The sequence below is a fragment of the Misgurnus anguillicaudatus genome, chromosome 17, assembly GCF_027580225.2.
Source record: "Misgurnus anguillicaudatus chromosome 17, ASM2758022v2, whole genome shotgun sequence".
NCBI lineage: Eukaryota > Metazoa > Chordata > Actinopteri > Cypriniformes > Cobitidae > Misgurnus > Misgurnus anguillicaudatus.
The window spans coordinates 25,295,366-25,312,630 of NC_073353.2; the positions used below are offsets into that span (position 1 = coordinate 25,295,366).

Here is a 17,265-nt window from a genome sequence, read left to right on the forward strand (position 1 = left end):
CAAAAAAAGATGCACCGTTTAAGTGAATGGGAAGGACTGACGTATCATATGCACGCCAAAGTGGAATTTGGCGTATGTATTGCACGATTTTTACACTTCGTGTTATTTATACGTGTGACTGGGTAGCTTTTTATATATATATATATATATATATATATATATATATATATATATATATATACATATATATATATATATATACACTGTAAAAAATGTCTGTAGAAATTACAGTATTAATGGGTATTACTGGCAACTAGCTGCCAGTAACTTACTGTAGATTTTACATTTATGTTATTTACTGGCAACAGTATGTTCAAAGTTAAATGAACATCAAACATTTTTTGACTTTATCTTCTACAGTAAGTTACTGGCAACCAGCTGCAAAATTACAGCAAATTTTTTAGAGTGTATATATATACATATATATGTATATATGTATATGTATATGTATATATATGTATATATGTATATGTATATATATGTATATATGTATATGTGTATATATATGTATATATGTATATATATATATATTAAAAGCTATATAAATAAAAGCTATATATATGCCAAATTCCACTTTGGTGTGCATATGACACGCCAGTCCTTCCCATTCACTTAAACGGTGTATCTTTTTTGTCGTTTTATTTATTGGTTTCTCAAATTTTTTTTGTTTTTTAATATATATATATATATATATATATATATATATATATATATATATATATATATATATATATATATATATATATATATATATATATATATATATATATATATATATATATATATATATATATATATATAAAATTAGGTATATACATATACATTTAATGTAATTATTATCATACATGTTTTCTGCTTTTCCCCTGTTATTGTAAAATTCCAACACAATTTTTCCAGAGAAATGCAGAAAGGTGTGGGAAAATATGCACCCATTTAGACTTTCTCTACCTGTCTCTCTTCTCCTCTCTCTCTCTTCCCCTTTAAATGGGGAGGTACCGTTTCTCCGCTGCCTGTGCTCAGAGACATGTCGGAAACCTCCCACGAGGGGCCCCGTGTAATTCGATGCATGCTGTTAAAGCTTAGAGTATATTGTCTTCTCTTGCTTACGAAGCCTCCACCCACCGGCCCACCCTACATTTAGCGGATCATGTGACCGTGGTAAGTCATTTGCAAGTACAACAGTTCTCTGTGAGCTCCCATTCATTTCCTGAGAACTGCCCTGAGCAGCTGAGAGGAGCAGAGAGGGGAGGGAGTCACAGAGAGACAGAGCGGACTGTATAAGGAAGACAGTTTCTGTCGCTCGGCAGCTTCTGCTCAGGTCTGTCTATATATATTATTATTCTCTTGTTTTTTGTTGCTGTCATTTCTTCTGTACTTTGAATGTTTTTACTTGCTTGCTTGTATCTGCTTTGCGCATCTTGTTTAGCTGTCATCGTACTGTTACGGCAGATGACAAGTCTGATGCTGTCCAGCGTTCTAACCACCGTACAATGCAGGTGGCCGAAGACATTACAAAAAGCATGATGTCATTTTTATTATGTGCACTTAAAAGTGTTATTTTAGATTGTATTTATATGAACAATAATAATTAGGCTTCTATAAAGTCGTCTAAATTGTTTTGAGTTTAGTTGTGGTTCATCACTTCGGTTCACAAAGTGTTTTTTCTGGTGCTGTATATTTAGATGCTTTGGAAATTATTTCCAGAGTATTTTTATTGGAAAGGCAAATGGTTTTCTGGTTTAAATATTGACACAGTCTGAGAAGTGTGTGCTTGTGTGAGAAGCGAGTTAGAGGTCTCCTGGTGGCCACTGTTTCTCTCGCTGGAAAAGTTTGATCCCCGTTAAAAGCGCTCATGCATTCATTGAGCGTAAGCGCGTGTGAGCGCGATCTTGTGTTTGGTGATGGCACGTGTATCTCCAAAGAGATGACAGGCTTCCTGGTGAGCGGAGTTACCGTGGTGACAAACGGGGGTAGGAATTAGAGACTGAAGTGGTGGAGGAGGGACAGCGAGTGGGCGAGAGGTGTGCGTTTGTATGTGTGCACCGGGGTGTTACATGGGTGGTGTCGTGGATGTCATCTGCTCCTCAAGGAACAGACATCGGTATTGATGGCTGGCTGTCAGTGTCGGGCTCCTGGGTTGTTGTGATGTGGCTGTGGGCTGGCCCGTGGCTGTTCTTTTCAATTACGGCAGACCTGGTCGCAAAAGACGGTGAAGCGGTGTGGAGGTCGTTGTGCTTTTGTGCAAGTGCAGGCAGTGTGTGTGTGTAATTGGGATTGGGTGGTGTGTGTGTACTTTGATACAGTGTGTCTCGGTCTAAGACTGTCAGTGCTAATGTTGGTCACTCAGCCTTAAACTGGGAGACCTTTGCAGCTCAAGGCTATGTGGCTCAGAGATGAGCTTATTTAATGCACACACTTACTACAACACAGGAGACAGCCAATTGCGTGTGTATTGTTCAAAACCACCAAGCAAATCATTATTGCTGAAGATACTATATATGAATGGTAGTTAGTGCTTAGGCAAGCATCTACATTATTGTTCATACTTGGGGTTTGTTTCAAACCTCTTACCAAAACTATTATAGTTGTGCTGCTTCTCGAGGAGTGTCTTAATTACTTCTATGAGCCAATCAGGATTTTGCATTGAAGGAGGAATCCTGGTAATATCTAGAGACCAGAATGGCACCAGGAATTCACCATATAGCAACCACCCAGAAGTCCCTAGCAACACTCTGCAGTGCACTTAAAGTCCCTTTAGGGAAGTCGCTAGTGATGCACGAGTCGTCTCATAACCTGTAAGCCCCGCAGGGTCGGGTTGGGGCTAGTCAAAACAAAATAAAAAACATGTATTTTGCGTCTTTTTCTCTATAGCCTATATCAAATATTTCGGAATATATATTTTCATATTTTATTAGGTTCTTTTATAAGGTTACAATTCGTAGGCCTACCTAGCAACGTAACTTGCATGATGCCCCCTAACCTTTGGCCTCACGTCATAAAAGTTCCAAGCAGCCGGTGCCAGACACAACAACAACAACAAAAAACCCTCAGAGAAATAAAAGTGAAGATTGCAGACGAGGTGCGCGGAAATTAAGGTCGGGAATTTAGGCGGCCATATTTGCCTCTGGGCAGTTATATCAGTCATGCAAGACTAAACTCCTATCTACTTATCTCTAAAACCGGGTGCTAAAATCACAATTAAACAATATATTTCTCATCAACAAACCTGGCATCAACTGTACGATAACTTTAGTTTCATAAATTGCATAAATTGTGCTGAAAACACATTTTTGTCGAGGTCATTTTAGCTACTGCGCATGATCACAAGTTCACACGACTCTGTTTAGACAGTTTCAGCAGTAGCAACATAAACAAGCGGCTATCCTGGAACTCGTGTAACTTCAGGTAAACTCCCTAACTGTGGGTTCACACCAGATGCAAGTTCAACGATTTGGGCAAGTAAATTACATACACAGTCAATGCAAAGACGCGATCAGATGCCTCCTTGTGTGGGGCGAAGCGAATGACGTGATATGGGCGGCGCATTTGCTGCGAAAACACACGCTATTCACCCCTAACATGTATTCGCCCAAGTTGAAAATATTCAACTCGAACGAAAAATTAGCATGACACGAAGTTCAATCCCGCGAGTAATCTAGAGCGAGTAACGCGATGCCCTGCATTTGGTGTGTACGTAGCATAAGAATCAATAACAACAAAATCCTTTTCGATTCGTTTATTTCTGATAACAAGCTAAATAAACAACAAGTAGATAACCTTACTAAAATGGCTACAATTTTAACTACAAACCAGCTGCCAAACCTCCCTTCACCTAGTGGTGATCCATGATAGCCGTCTCCCTTTGTCTTTAGGAAACCAAAACATTTTTTATTTTTGACGAGGTATTTGTTCCATTGTGTTCATTTTAGCCACTAGTCAGACCATTAAACATACAGAAACCAGAAGTAAAATTTCCGACCAGACACGGAACCGCGACAACGCAGGTGCGTCCGATGAAACCGTCTATAGAGCCCCTCCCCCAGAGAATCGTCAGTCTTTATCGAATGATAATTGGTTCTTTTAACTGGAAGGTGGGACTTCGGTTGCCAGAGCAGCCATATCGAGCATTGCATTGTCCTCTATTCATAATAATAGGAATGTTCAATCTTGTTCTATCCAATATTACTGGCACTCTTGAAACAAGCCAGAACACCTTAGCAACCCCATAACAATGCTTCACAAACCATTTTAAACACCCTTGGCAACCAGAAACATGGCAACAACCCAGAACATCTTAGTGTTGTGGTGAATTTTGCACAAAATGCAAGACTTTTACATCCAATAGACTAGTTGTTTATTAATTAGATTGATATAAAATATGAATTTGTCCTTTATTAAGACTTTAAAGCTTAAAGGCGCTCTAAGCGAATTGACGCGTTTTAGACCATAAAACATTTTTTGTTACATACAGCAAACATCTCCTCACTATCTGCTTGCTGCCTGTCCGCTGATCAAACTGTAAAAAAAGGCGATCTCTGTAGACAGCTTAGGCTCGACAAACGGCAATATCAACATAGTGGCCAAACCTAGCACAACAAAACATAACAAAGTGTTCCAGCCAATAAATGACAAGAAGGATTTGGGGGTGGGGGTTGGGCGCGTTCATGAAAGCACGGACGGGAGAGGCGTTAGCTACGCTCCGTTTGTTTGAAAACAGTTCAAACATCAACAGGAAGTGACGTCGCACATTATTCGCTTAGAGAGCCTTTAAAGAGAAAAGTCAGAGTTAAATTCGCTTTTATTGACTTTGTAAGGTATATTTGATTGCTTTATAGTCTCTATCAGAAGAGTACTGGAGGATTTTGTCCACGCCTCTGAGATGACAGATAGAGGGGCAGATAGAGGGCTCAATAATAGGACCCAATAATCACAGGACACATATCTGCTTATCAGCACTATTTTCCATTGCACCGGAAGTTTCTATTAAAACGGTCTCTTGATTGAACCATGCTAGCCATGTGCATCAGGAATTAAAGGTTAGCAGATTTCTGCTCGGAGGAGCTTCGCACAGGTGGGCTGGGGATAGTAAATTATTGATGAAACTTGCTTTAGACTGGACGCCTTAAGGGATTATCTAGGAAATCTTCGAAAGCTCCAGGCCAGGCAGCGGTACTAGGATTGAATCCCAAACTGGCCCCGTCTGTTTCTGGCTTGACCCGAGGGAATGCCCCCGTGTCTTTTTAATGTTTAGCATTGCCCTTAATCACACTACAGCGGCAATCCACTAAAGAACAGCATATTTATTGTGGACATGTTAAGTTAATGTTCAGTCTATCACTGATCCTAGTCAACAGCATGCAGAGCGTGTCTTTATAATGATAGCCTTCAAGGCAGAGATGGATACAGGTGTGCTCTTGCTCATCACACTGAACTGAATGAAAAATAATTTGTTGTTATTAATTGCAGACAATATGCTTTTGGTTTCATTGTTTGGTAATACAAGAAGGACGATGATATAATTTCTTAAAAATTAAAAAAATTCACTGTGAATTATGGCAGTAAAAATCAAAACGTAACATGCAGAGAAATGTCGGTGCAGTCTTGATTGTGTACGATCTTCTTTATACGTTTTTGTACGGTCTGCTTCACTGACATGGAGAGGGGAGGGGTCAAGGGCGGGGCTTTGTTAATTCTTTTATTAATGCTAATAAATAATCATACATTTTTCTACAATTCACTTTATAGAAATTCATCCGAATTAGCCAACTTGTAAAGATCACGCTGGCAATGCTAAGATGTTGCATAGCGTCAACTCTATTACTACTAGCTTTGTAGACTATTGTTGGCTTATTAGACATAATTTTAAACGATTCCACTTTCTTTCTAAGTCCCTTTGGATAAAAGCTTCTGCTAAATCAATAAATGTAAATATATGCTTCGGTTGACATGTACAATGTTGAAATTTTTATTGTGGCTTGTAAATAATACAATTCAGAAGAAATCTTGGCTGTATATTTATGCCTTGAGGAACTACATTGACTAATTGTTTTTCCATTAAGTTTATAAAAGTCATCTCAGGTTAAGAGACGGCAGCAAGGTGCGCTAACTGTGTTGTCATGACGACAGGCAGTCAGAGAACGGCACATAGACAGTATATGGTGCATTTCTTTTCATCTTAATTTTTCTCACCATCAAGCAGAGCCATTCGATGTCTAATTATCCTAAAAAAATGACATCATGTCTCCGTAAATTTCGTTTCACATCTTTACACAGTAAAGCCTGTTTGGAACACTTTACATGACGGATACACAGAGCATAGTATATTTACAGAGTTACCAATGAAGGATCCTGACAGTTGTCATAAATCATTTGTGCCGAGTTGTGTCGACTGTACTTGAAGCAGATGTAGACTTCTACATGCTTACTGTGTCGGTATTCAACAGTCATTCCTCCCCCTCCCGTACACAGCTTCAGTAAACAAACCATTGCTGGACATGAGGGTCAAGGGTTGAACACACCAGAGGACACGCAGCAGAACATTTTGTCAGTTTAGCGAAATGTTGAAACGAACAGGGAGAGAAAGAACCTCAGACCCACATAGTTGTACCCTCATACCCACATTCGCATCTTTCACCCACTCTTCTCCTGCGTGGGCACTGTAAAGCCAACATCAGCTGACCAATCACCGCTCAGCCCTCTTGCTTACAGAAATTGTGTTGGTGATGTTGACAGAATTAGATGCTTTCCTTTGATGCTCGTATACAAAGATAGGTGGAAGATTTGGAAATCTCTGTGTGAACTTTGTTACTACTTGTAGGTCTCTGGTTGGGGGGTGGAGTTGGCTTGGAGGGGGGTGTTTGGGGAATTATGCAAACAACATGTGGAGTCAATTACGAACCAAAGGTTTAGCACAGCATGCATGGCTCAGCTTTTAAAGACATCCCCAGTCTATGTCATATATCCCTCCATCGACTCACTATGACTCGTACCTGGCAACGAAAGCTGGATATTATCAGAAAACATGGAAAATTAAACTGAAAATCAGACTGTCGCTGCATGTGAAGCATGAATATAAAGCCAGCTGCTTATTCTATTAAGCAGCTCTATGGGTGCCGGAATGGGTCAAATTTCTGTTTAAAAATACCTTTGCAAGGACTTCCTGTATTACTTAATGTTTAAGTCGGTTGAACCCTGAACCCCTGATTTTTTTGGCCTGTAGTTGTTATTTTACTAAATGTAGCAATACGGGAGGTTTAAGATTTGCAGAGGAAAAAAGTGTGTGAGATTACGTGTCCCTCACTTCATGTGTTGTGACATGGTTCTTGTTTGACATCAGTGCCATTGCTCAATCAGAGAATGTGTGTACAGAACACTAGGTGGGTCCACAAGTGGATGTTACCCTTGTGTGTTTCTTAAGTTGTACATTTGAGTTCATGTTTACATCTTAAGCAGTTGTAAAAAATATTATTTAAAAAATTGTGGGGGGTTATTTTGCAAAAATTACTGGCTGACTGCACTTAAAAGTACCCATGAAATCAAAAACTACCGATCCTTTTCTGATGACATCAGCTTGATATCAACTTTAATCCTGTTTAATACAAGACTGCTTAACAAATAAACAAATGGACATGAAATTTTGATTTCTCTTTAAATTATTTGATTATGTGACAACAGCATGGCGTCCTTCAAGAGACTACTAGGGCTGTGTCTGAAAATAACTCCCTGTACTTTTAAATAGTGCACTATTTGAGGGAACATCTATTTTTAGTGGTGTCCAAAATCATAGTGGACATTAATGAGTGCACCCACACAACCCCACAATGCACCGCAATAATGAGTGTACAACCGATGTACACTCACAGCCATAGATATGTATAAAGGCTAGATGTGTTACTGCGGAGTCTCTAACATCATCACCTGGTGGCCATCTTACCTCTGACAGCTCGCTCACTCGTAGCATTGGGTTTAATGGTGCAGGTACTTTTAAATGACTATAACTTCCTCAATTTTCTACCAACGTTTCTTACAAACGTTATTAACATGGCTATAATTCTGGATGCCTTAACATGTTTCATTAATTTTTTTTTAGTATGAGTATGCAGTGTCATAGATCCATCTTTGACGTTTATAACAAACCAAACCGTTTGAAAATCGGTAAAAAATTAAGCAAGCTATGGTCATTTGAAAGTACCTGCTTCATTAAAGCAACACTATGTAGTTTTTTATAATGTTTTTATAATGTCTCTAAAATTATTTCAGTGATAGAACAACTTTTAACTGGACAAATTGTACTGTTGCTGCAACCTAGCTGCTACAAGCACACTCTGAAAGTGGCGGTGGAGGGTAGAGCACACAGCCCTGCCCCTCCCCCTGCCTGCAGAAGAGTGTCTGATACCAGGCACTGTTGCACTTTTCAACCACATGGAAGAGCTATAAGTAATTTTTACATGGAAACTACATAGTGTTGCTTTAAAACCCAATGCTACGAGTGAGCGAGCGCACTGTGGTAAGATGGCCGCCAAATGCGGACGCTCCACTCAATTGGCCAGCAGCGCAGGCGAGACATCTAGCCTTTTTACATATCTATGCTCACAGCTAGCCGCTCCTCGTCCCCAGAGGTTTGCACGTCTCTGCGTAAAATGGCGCCCAAGCTGCAGCGCTCAAATGTCGGAATTTACCCACTCGTTTTCATTCACTCCTTCGAGTGAACTATATTACTGGACTAATGTTTGGGAAAAGTGAATGAGGGTATGGGGGGCTATTTCGTACACAGCCTAGAAAACTAGGTTGTTGGGGGGACGGTCATTAATACAGTTTAGTTAATGTTTAAAACATTTTTTAAGCTTCTAAATATCATTAAAATTATGTTTTTTAGATATGATGTGTTTTTATTTGTATATAGTAACAGAAAAATAATATTAATCATAACAATTATCAGTGTTGCATACTAGTAAAAGAGCCCAGATGAAAATATACTATAGTATACTTTAGTATTTACCATAGTAAATTGTAGTATGATACATAGTATTTTTGTAATTAATACACTATAAATGTATACCACAATAACTATAGTATTTTGTAGGCTTAATTATACTACAATAAATTGGTCAACTGTAGTAAATACTGTAGTATGCTTCAATTCTTACTATGGTACGATTTAAAAAAGCACTTAAGCAAAGCAAAGTAAATACTAAAATGTAGAGTACTACAATATTTTGTATTGTCATAACTGTGCTTTATCATACATCAACTATGGTTATCGATCAGCAAGTATTTCTCAAACACTAAATGTATATGTGTATATGTTGGGGGAAGGGGGTCAGCGTGCAAAGCATTAGGATGCTGTAGGGGTGGCGTCTTAAAGAATCTATCCACCATTAAAGCTGGAGGATGCAGTGCAGTCAGGCCCATCGAGACAGGAGGAGTGGGTTATTGTACTGATTGTATTAGACTCCAACACCTCCACCCACAAACCCTCATCGTTCCTCCAAATACACCTCCACAAACATACTTCAGACTCTATAGCACTGTACGACCTTCACCGCTATGCAAAGTATGACTGCTCTTATTTCCAGGTGTGGTACATTGACCTGCTATGAAAGATAGGCTTAATCTTTTTGAAGTGTCATTCAAGATTGTCATTGAATTGCGTATATTTAATTTTTTTAATTAAATAACCCTGTCTGTGAAAGCTAGGCTAATGTTTTATCTAAATAAGATATTTGAAGCATCAAAGTTAGATTGATTTCACATTTCACAACCTTCATATTAAAGATATCAAGATTATATTTTCAGAGAAAATTCTTTATGGTAAATCAAGGATGATTTTATATAAAAAACAGTAAACCATCTAATTTGACTTCACAGACTGAATCACAATTTAGAGGCTTTTTCTGAGTTACCCTTTACTGTTATTTAGTATTGCGAGAATAATTTGACCGGGTACACAGCTTGAGTGTGAAATGGTATTGTTGTTTGTGCATCTGTGTTGTCTTTGGACGCAACTTCCACCTTTCCCGCATGCACAACTACCCTGCGGTCCACAGCTGGTGCTAACACAGATGGCCCTTTAAAAGTTCGCTTTGGACACCTTTAAATGGATTTACTTAAATGTTGGGGACAGCTGTGAGAGCCTTCTTAGCAGGCGTAGAGGCGGGGCATTCTTCTTAACTGTCAATCACATTACGAACAATTGTCAATGGATGACAAACAGGACGTGCATTACTAATTGGGAGAAATGCGTTTTTTAAATTCATGCATTAGGGATGGACAGGCAGGGCTTACCCTACCTCAATACCTTGCTATATTGAAAGGTGCAGCTTTTAATTGTAATGGTAAAAGAGCCATGTCATGTGTCCTCTGAGACGCCAAAGGGATTTTTTACAGCAGCGGACATACAAGCTTTAAGTTAAAGCATCGATCAGTTGTTACTGACGAGACTAATTAATTACAATGGGTTGGGTTCATTAAAAGTGGATGAATGACACATGAATGAACTCGGTAGTCACGATGACCTATAACAAGAAACAACACTTAGGCTTCAAATTTTTAGGTCTCTGATTTGATTACATTGCATACAGTAAAATAATCTTTTTGTTACAGTGCATAATACTGTAACATAGACAATACTTTAAATGCAGACACTCGGAGACACATACACACACACAGAGAGAGAGAGAGAGAAAGAGCTGTGAGGCATTGCTGGTCCGAGGCAGTTCATTAGTTTTCTTTTTTGAATTGGAGATGAGGTTTGGATTTCCAGTTCCTGTGTTCACTGAGGGCTCGGAGGGAGAAAATACAGAACAGAGGCAGCGTATCAGCAAATGCACATTCCTTATTGATCCAACACAGATCATCAGTATGAATGTCCAGCTCTCTGGAGCGAAATCCCTCTGCGGTGACCAATCCACCCATGCCATACCTCTTGGAGCAATTGAGGTTTTTGTGTCAGGTCTATTTTAAAGCATGGGCCGCTGAGACCACTGCACTTTAACTAAAGGGGGGAGGGAGTAGGTGTGCTAACAGTGACTGGGGTCACACCTCTCTCGGGCAGCCCACCATTTTACGATGTAAGAGGAGTGTGTGTGTGCGAAATGTAACAGGAGATTTCATATTAGAAAAAATATGTTGATGTGTAATCATGAAGATTAATTAATTTAGCAATGCATGGTAGTCAACACAAAAAATCCTACGTATTGTTATTAAAGCAATAAGCCCCAAGAAGCAGTGGGTTACCAGTGCATTTTATAACAGCTAAGGGGCGTTTTTAGGCACGACACGAAGCAAAACCCCTTAGCTGTTATAAAGTGCACTGTAACCCCACTGCTTCGCGGGGGTTATTGCGTTTATAAAACAGTTACTTCATATGCATAACATTAGCGGGATTTTCTTTAAACAAACATAAAATATCAAATGAAAGAACAGACCATCCGCTTTCAAACAAAAACAAATAAAAAACCATTTCATCCTACCTTAATTTGTTCTCTTATCACCTCTGAATTTTTTTTAGCTAAAAGCGGAGATAATTCCATTTATGTGAATAACTTTTGTAAGAGATCAGATTCAGAGCCCGTAAGAGCCTGATCAAAACACACTGTTTTTAGTGTTGAGTGAATGCGTTAGTGTTTACGTTGGGTAAGATCGCCACCCAATGGATAGCGGAAATATGAATTTGAGTTAGAAACTCCTAAGGGAGAGTTTTATCTTTATTGATTAGATGACTCAACAATAATTATTGAAATTTATCTGGATATCGGCATAATTGTGCAATTGTATACAAATGAAAAATATGATTAAAGAGTGTTGTGTTTATTTTTTTATAAATCAGTACGCAGCAACAGTGGCGCAGTGATACTTATGTAATGCGGTCTGAACCGTGGGTTTACCGGGGTATTTTATCACGGCTTAGAACGCATTTCAACCAATCAGAATGAAGAACCAGAACTGCCCGTTTTATAATGTAAATTTTAAAACATAGGCATATATAAAAATGAAAATTATATATGACGATTAGCAAACTGATTCACATAAATTGTATCTTCAGTCTTAATAAAAACAAATGACAGATACAGTATATTAAATTAATTACTATATTCACATTTTTGTAATCACTTTGACTGTATTGTGAAAATTGTATCTACCACTTAACCCAATTTCCTATTATGGACTATGCTTAAAATAGTGTGACACTGCTGAGCTCAGCACACTCATTTCAAATAAGTGTACTTGAGTATGTGTGTATAAATTTAAGATGTATTAACATATGTGTGTAGCGGGTGTTATATAGTGAAAAATAATGAGAAGTTCATCAGAGGTCAGAAATGACAGAGGAACCAGAAAGCTCAGGAAGCCATACAGTCTTACGAGAAACTACAAAACCATGTTGAGATTGAAAAAAACCCACAATCTAAAAAGCATGAAAGTCCCTTTGCTTAGTTAAAGGCGCGCTACATCCTGAACCTTCAAACAGAATAGCTGAGGTGTTCTGGATGTATTTACCATTTGGATGTACCATTTCGTTTTGTTTTCACAAACTTTGACAGAAGACAGTTCATGGTGACCGGGGAAAGGATGCAGTTATTGCTCAACTGAGATGGTGATGCATATATATATATATATATATATATATATATATATATATATATATATATATATATATATATATTTATATATTTGTAGTGTTACTGAGCATTTTTTTAGTAATCCATCCTGTAGCATAGGATCCACTTAATACAGTATCTGTTTTTGATTAATTTGTTGTAAAAAGAAACATAAAATATGTAGTCTCTTCTCTCTTCATGTCTAACGTATACAACTTTTGACATTTACCTCCTTAAAATTTACCAATCACTGCCAATACTTTATATTATAACATCAACTTGGACTGTTTGAACGGCTCCCAACCTTGTGTTTGTGAGTGGAGAGGCAATATCTCACGGCCAAGCTGTCTCATCCTCATTGAATCACTGACACAGGATCTCCCTATGCAGAAATAGCCAGAGCCCAAGGGCAATCTGCTGGACTGTGGGTGCTTCCATCACCCTGTGTTTTGGAAAGTTGGCTTAATGTTTACCGGAGCCACAGCCTCCTTTTAAAGGTCTCTAACTTCCTATCAAGTGTGTGAGACATATGGCGCTTTTCCATTGCATAGTACTCCACGGTTTGGTTTGGTCCGGGTCGGGTCAGCTTACTTTTGGGGGCTTTTCCACTGGGTGCAGTATTTACTTTTTTACTACCACCTTGGTTGGGGCAACGCGAAAACACTGTAGATGACTGATTGGTCTGAGAGAATCGTCACTACAAGGTCATTGCTATAATGTAAAAGATTAGGTTTACCTTCATGCTAGCTTGCGCTGTCTTGAGTAAACCGGTTGTCATCTGTGCTTTGCTGTAAGTTCCCAAACTCCATCCACAGGTTGAGAATCAGAAACACATACATTTTTTTTCCAGATTTGCAGTTTGTGCCGCGCATGTCCGTATATATGCTTAAATGCAACTTAAATGAGGCTTGTCGGAGCGCATCGAGTGGCATCTTGTGTAGGCCCAGGCATTTGTTTTCTGTGGAAAAAGAGAAATGCTGATGGGCTTTAGTGCTTTACTTGCATGTTTTTTCTTTTATAGGTGAACTGGATTTGATTATATATCTTTATTGAATTGATATTGCCCTAAAAACATTTGAGTTAAGACTAATTTATATTCTTGACCTAAGTTTTTCTGTTGAAAACTATTTTTGGTCTTTTTTGGCACTTCCCATACTCATTTCTCTGTCAAAGTTCATTTGTCACACTCAGCAAAATAGAGCTACAAGTCAGAAAATCTATTTGGTTGGAAGGCTGAGCGAATGACAAGTATTGTTGTTGTGTGGCTGCTTTTAGCCAGAGGAAAATGGCAAAGCGGGCTCCCTGAGGTGAGTCGCTACCGTCTGGGTACGCGGGGTAGAGAACGCACACTCAAATAACATCCACAAACTCAGCTGTTACAGAAGCAGCTCATTTCTCTGGAGCTCAAATCAAAAAATGTCCCGAAAGCGGCCAAAGTCTTAAGACAGACTCGCCTGCCAAGGAAAATGCGCCTTATGAAATGGAAAGTCTGAAGTCATTCACAGTGTGCCAGAAAAGATTAACCAAAGCAATACAGTCCACACCGAACCGAAGTTTGGGCAGTGTTAAGGTTATACTCTTTAATATCTACCGCGCAGAGCGTGTTTGAATGTGCTTGGATGTGTGCGTTTTTTATGCTGGATAATGTCCAACACAAGATTTTTTTAAGGTTCAGTGTTGGTCCTTTAAGCATGAAGGCTTGCAACTCTTGAGTTTTAAACTTCTAAAAGTCTTCTAATGATTTGAAATGTTGCCAAGTGGGCCAACAAGCAATATTACAGCAACAAAACAATACACTGATTATATCAGATGGTACAATTATGACACTTAGTCATATATATTCTTAAGCTGATAAGTTTTATAGTGAGTAGTTTTATAGTCAAGCACATTTTACAGATTCTCCCTACGCCCTTGTGTTTAGATAACACAAGGACGAAACCTTGGGAGGAGCCAAAATGGGCTGGAGAACCCAGTCTACCCAGGCGGACACAAACATGTATTTAAACAAGACATGCATACTTGTATAGATTTGAATCTAATAATGTAGGCTTGCAGTCCATCGTGTTAATGTATGGTTGACTTTAGATATGGATGAGGTTGGGATGTGAGGTTAAATGCAGGTCAAGGTTGAAACTTGGCAACGTCTGAGGTAGGTAACAGGAACTTTATATACCAGGGTATTAACATGTTAGTCCAAACAAGAATGCAGTCTAAGTAATACCATGGTACTTTTTGTCAGTGAAATAAAGTCAACTAAACCAAAAGTTTATTGTTTATGCCCACAAACCAATGAATAGTTTCCAGAATGTCTGTAGATGGAAAAGTGGTATTCAGCCTGAATATTTAGCTTGGATGTTCACTGCTGGGGATGGGAGAGCGCTGACTCGTCATTTTTGGCTGTTTTTTAGGGGGCTCCAAAAAGGGAAGTGCAGAGTTGAGCTCTGTCTTGCAGACAATGTGTGAAAGTGACCAGAGGAAGTAATGTAAAAAAGTGCATGTAAAAAGATTTTTCATCCTAGTGTTTGCAAGATGTTTGTCAGGCAGGTCTTCACAATAGCAAGGAAATAGCTTTTATATTTGCAATTTCATTTGGAGACACCAGTGGTGCACTTACACCCGTTTACATTTAAAGTGTCTCCGAAGTATTTCTACAGCTCAGAATGCAAGGTAATCTATTTACAAGAGCTCAGCAGGGAGTGTCTCTCAATAGCCCTTCTCCTCAATGTGAAGTCTGATGTTACATAAAATGCTGTTCTTTTTCTCTGGTTGAGACCGAGAGGATATGTTGGCATGTATTTGAGATTTCAATGTGGTTGTCTGGCTTTTGGCCGAGCTCCATTGCTCAAATCCCAACATCCCTCCCCAACTACCTCCTCCTCTCACCCCCATCCGCATTTCCCCCTTTGGCCCATGGCAGCAGGACCAACCTCTGTGCCACAGATGCCCACAGTTGCTCAGGGCTCTCGACATGGGAACAAAGCATTGGCAGAACCGCGGGAACTCATATGTTAGCATGCCACTCCTCGAGTGCAATATCCTAAAATCTCAGATTATGTATAATGTAATCATGCTCCTCATTGTGTCCTTTTCATGTTACAGTATATGCTTGGAATTTTGGGTGTTTTCTCAGCTTTGAGTATTCTATACCCCACACTAAGCTCCAAATGCTCCAAAAAGTTTTTTTTCCAAACAAACCACCAACCTCTTAAATAGAGGTTCTTGCCATGCACTGTAACGTCCCTCACATCAATGCCAAACCAGGCTTGGAGAGGCAGAAAGCTGCACAATGAGGTCTGCACTCAACTTTAGAGGGGGGCAAGTTGAATGCTCTTTAAATTATTTTGTGGCAAGGTCGGCGTGGGGTCCCAGAGTGTCAGGCTTTTCCACCCAAGCCTGTCACCTCATATTGATCCGCTTGTCATTTCACTGGGTCTGGTCGGCGATCCTGACCCCTGTACTGTGCCTCAGTCTGCACCCATGGCCATCAGGGTATTCTAAAGCTACGACTGGGCATAGAAGTGCCGGCCAATCCCCTCCCCTGTCTCCCCATCCTCGTCCGGAATCAAATCCCAGGCGGACCCCCTCCCTGTTGCCCCGTTTCCAGTTGAATTGGCCTCATTCTTCTCAGGGAGCCTCTTGGGGGATGGCTCCAGCCGTGCATGGCAATGAGATGCCTGAGCACTCAGCTACTGCACCTCCCATGCACACATTCTCATAACACCTGGGATCGCAATTTCAGAGCTTTGGTGAAATGGAAAGGTGATCTTAATCTTTCTTTCAATCACTCTCCTTCCATCTCTCCGGGTCTTTAACATACATTGGCTCATCCAGTCAGTAGGTGTGCATCATGAATGATCTAATCAATGGCTTGTCAAGGAAAATAAGTGCTATACTGGTGTGTTGTAGCATTTCCATTAAGATTTCTATATAAAACACAATGTTGTGTCCTCTCAGTCTTTTGTTAGGATCACCAGTTAAATGCATTGACAGTACAGTCCACTGGTTTAGATAAATCACAAAGATCCAACTCGGAGCTATAACACGGTTTGGAGAAGACAGGAAGATTAATCGAAAATTAGTCATCATTACTCCCGTATCACCATGCCGCCGTTAAATACAGTTTACGATACACCATCCACCTTGATTAAGTGTTAATCAATTGGAGTTAAGATAGACAAATCGTGCCTAAATGTTAACCTCACGGTGCTGTACTCAATTATGCTAATAATCTGTTCATTTGATGGTTAATGAAACAACTGAGACCTTGCTCTCTGTATTGATTTCCCATTTGGAGCTCTCTTAAGGGACAAGGCTAGTTAGGCAAGAGCCTGGTTCATTTATCTGATCTAATGATCAACGTCTTGGAGTGATATGCTTGCGTGATACACAAGAGCGTGGTGACAGCTCCCTGGCTAGATCTTGGACACAAAATACATCAGGCTGTTGCCCCGGTCATTTGTGAAACCTCACACGTCAATCCAGAAGGACAATAAACCTCTGAGCTCCGGCTTGGGTTGCCAAGGCAACATTATCTCAGCCCACCACTACCTGGAGCCATTGGACATCCTGATCCCAATATCAATCCAATGCACACAGATTTGCTTGGAAGCCTGCTTTGCCAATGACAAGAGTCTATGGTTACAATTCACATTGATATGTTTCTCTT

At 39.5% G+C, this 17,265-nt stretch overlaps 1 protein-coding gene across 3 annotated transcripts in view; it reads left to right on the top strand.

The window, feature by feature from the left end:
- The first annotated feature begins 1,091 nt into the window (after positions 1-1,091).
- The window catches only part of klf12b (Kruppel like factor 12b), a 47,018-nt gene continuing 30,844 nt past the window's right edge, over positions 1,092-17,265 (top strand). Inside the window, exon 1 of one of the 3 annotated variants that reach the window (XM_055215287.2) lies at positions 1,092-1,318. The gene's annotated coding sequence lies outside the window, so the exon portion shown is untranslated. The remainder of the gene's footprint in view (positions 1,319-17,265) is intronic. The other 2 variants (XM_055215288.2, XM_055215285.2) reach the window with 2 other exon arrangements.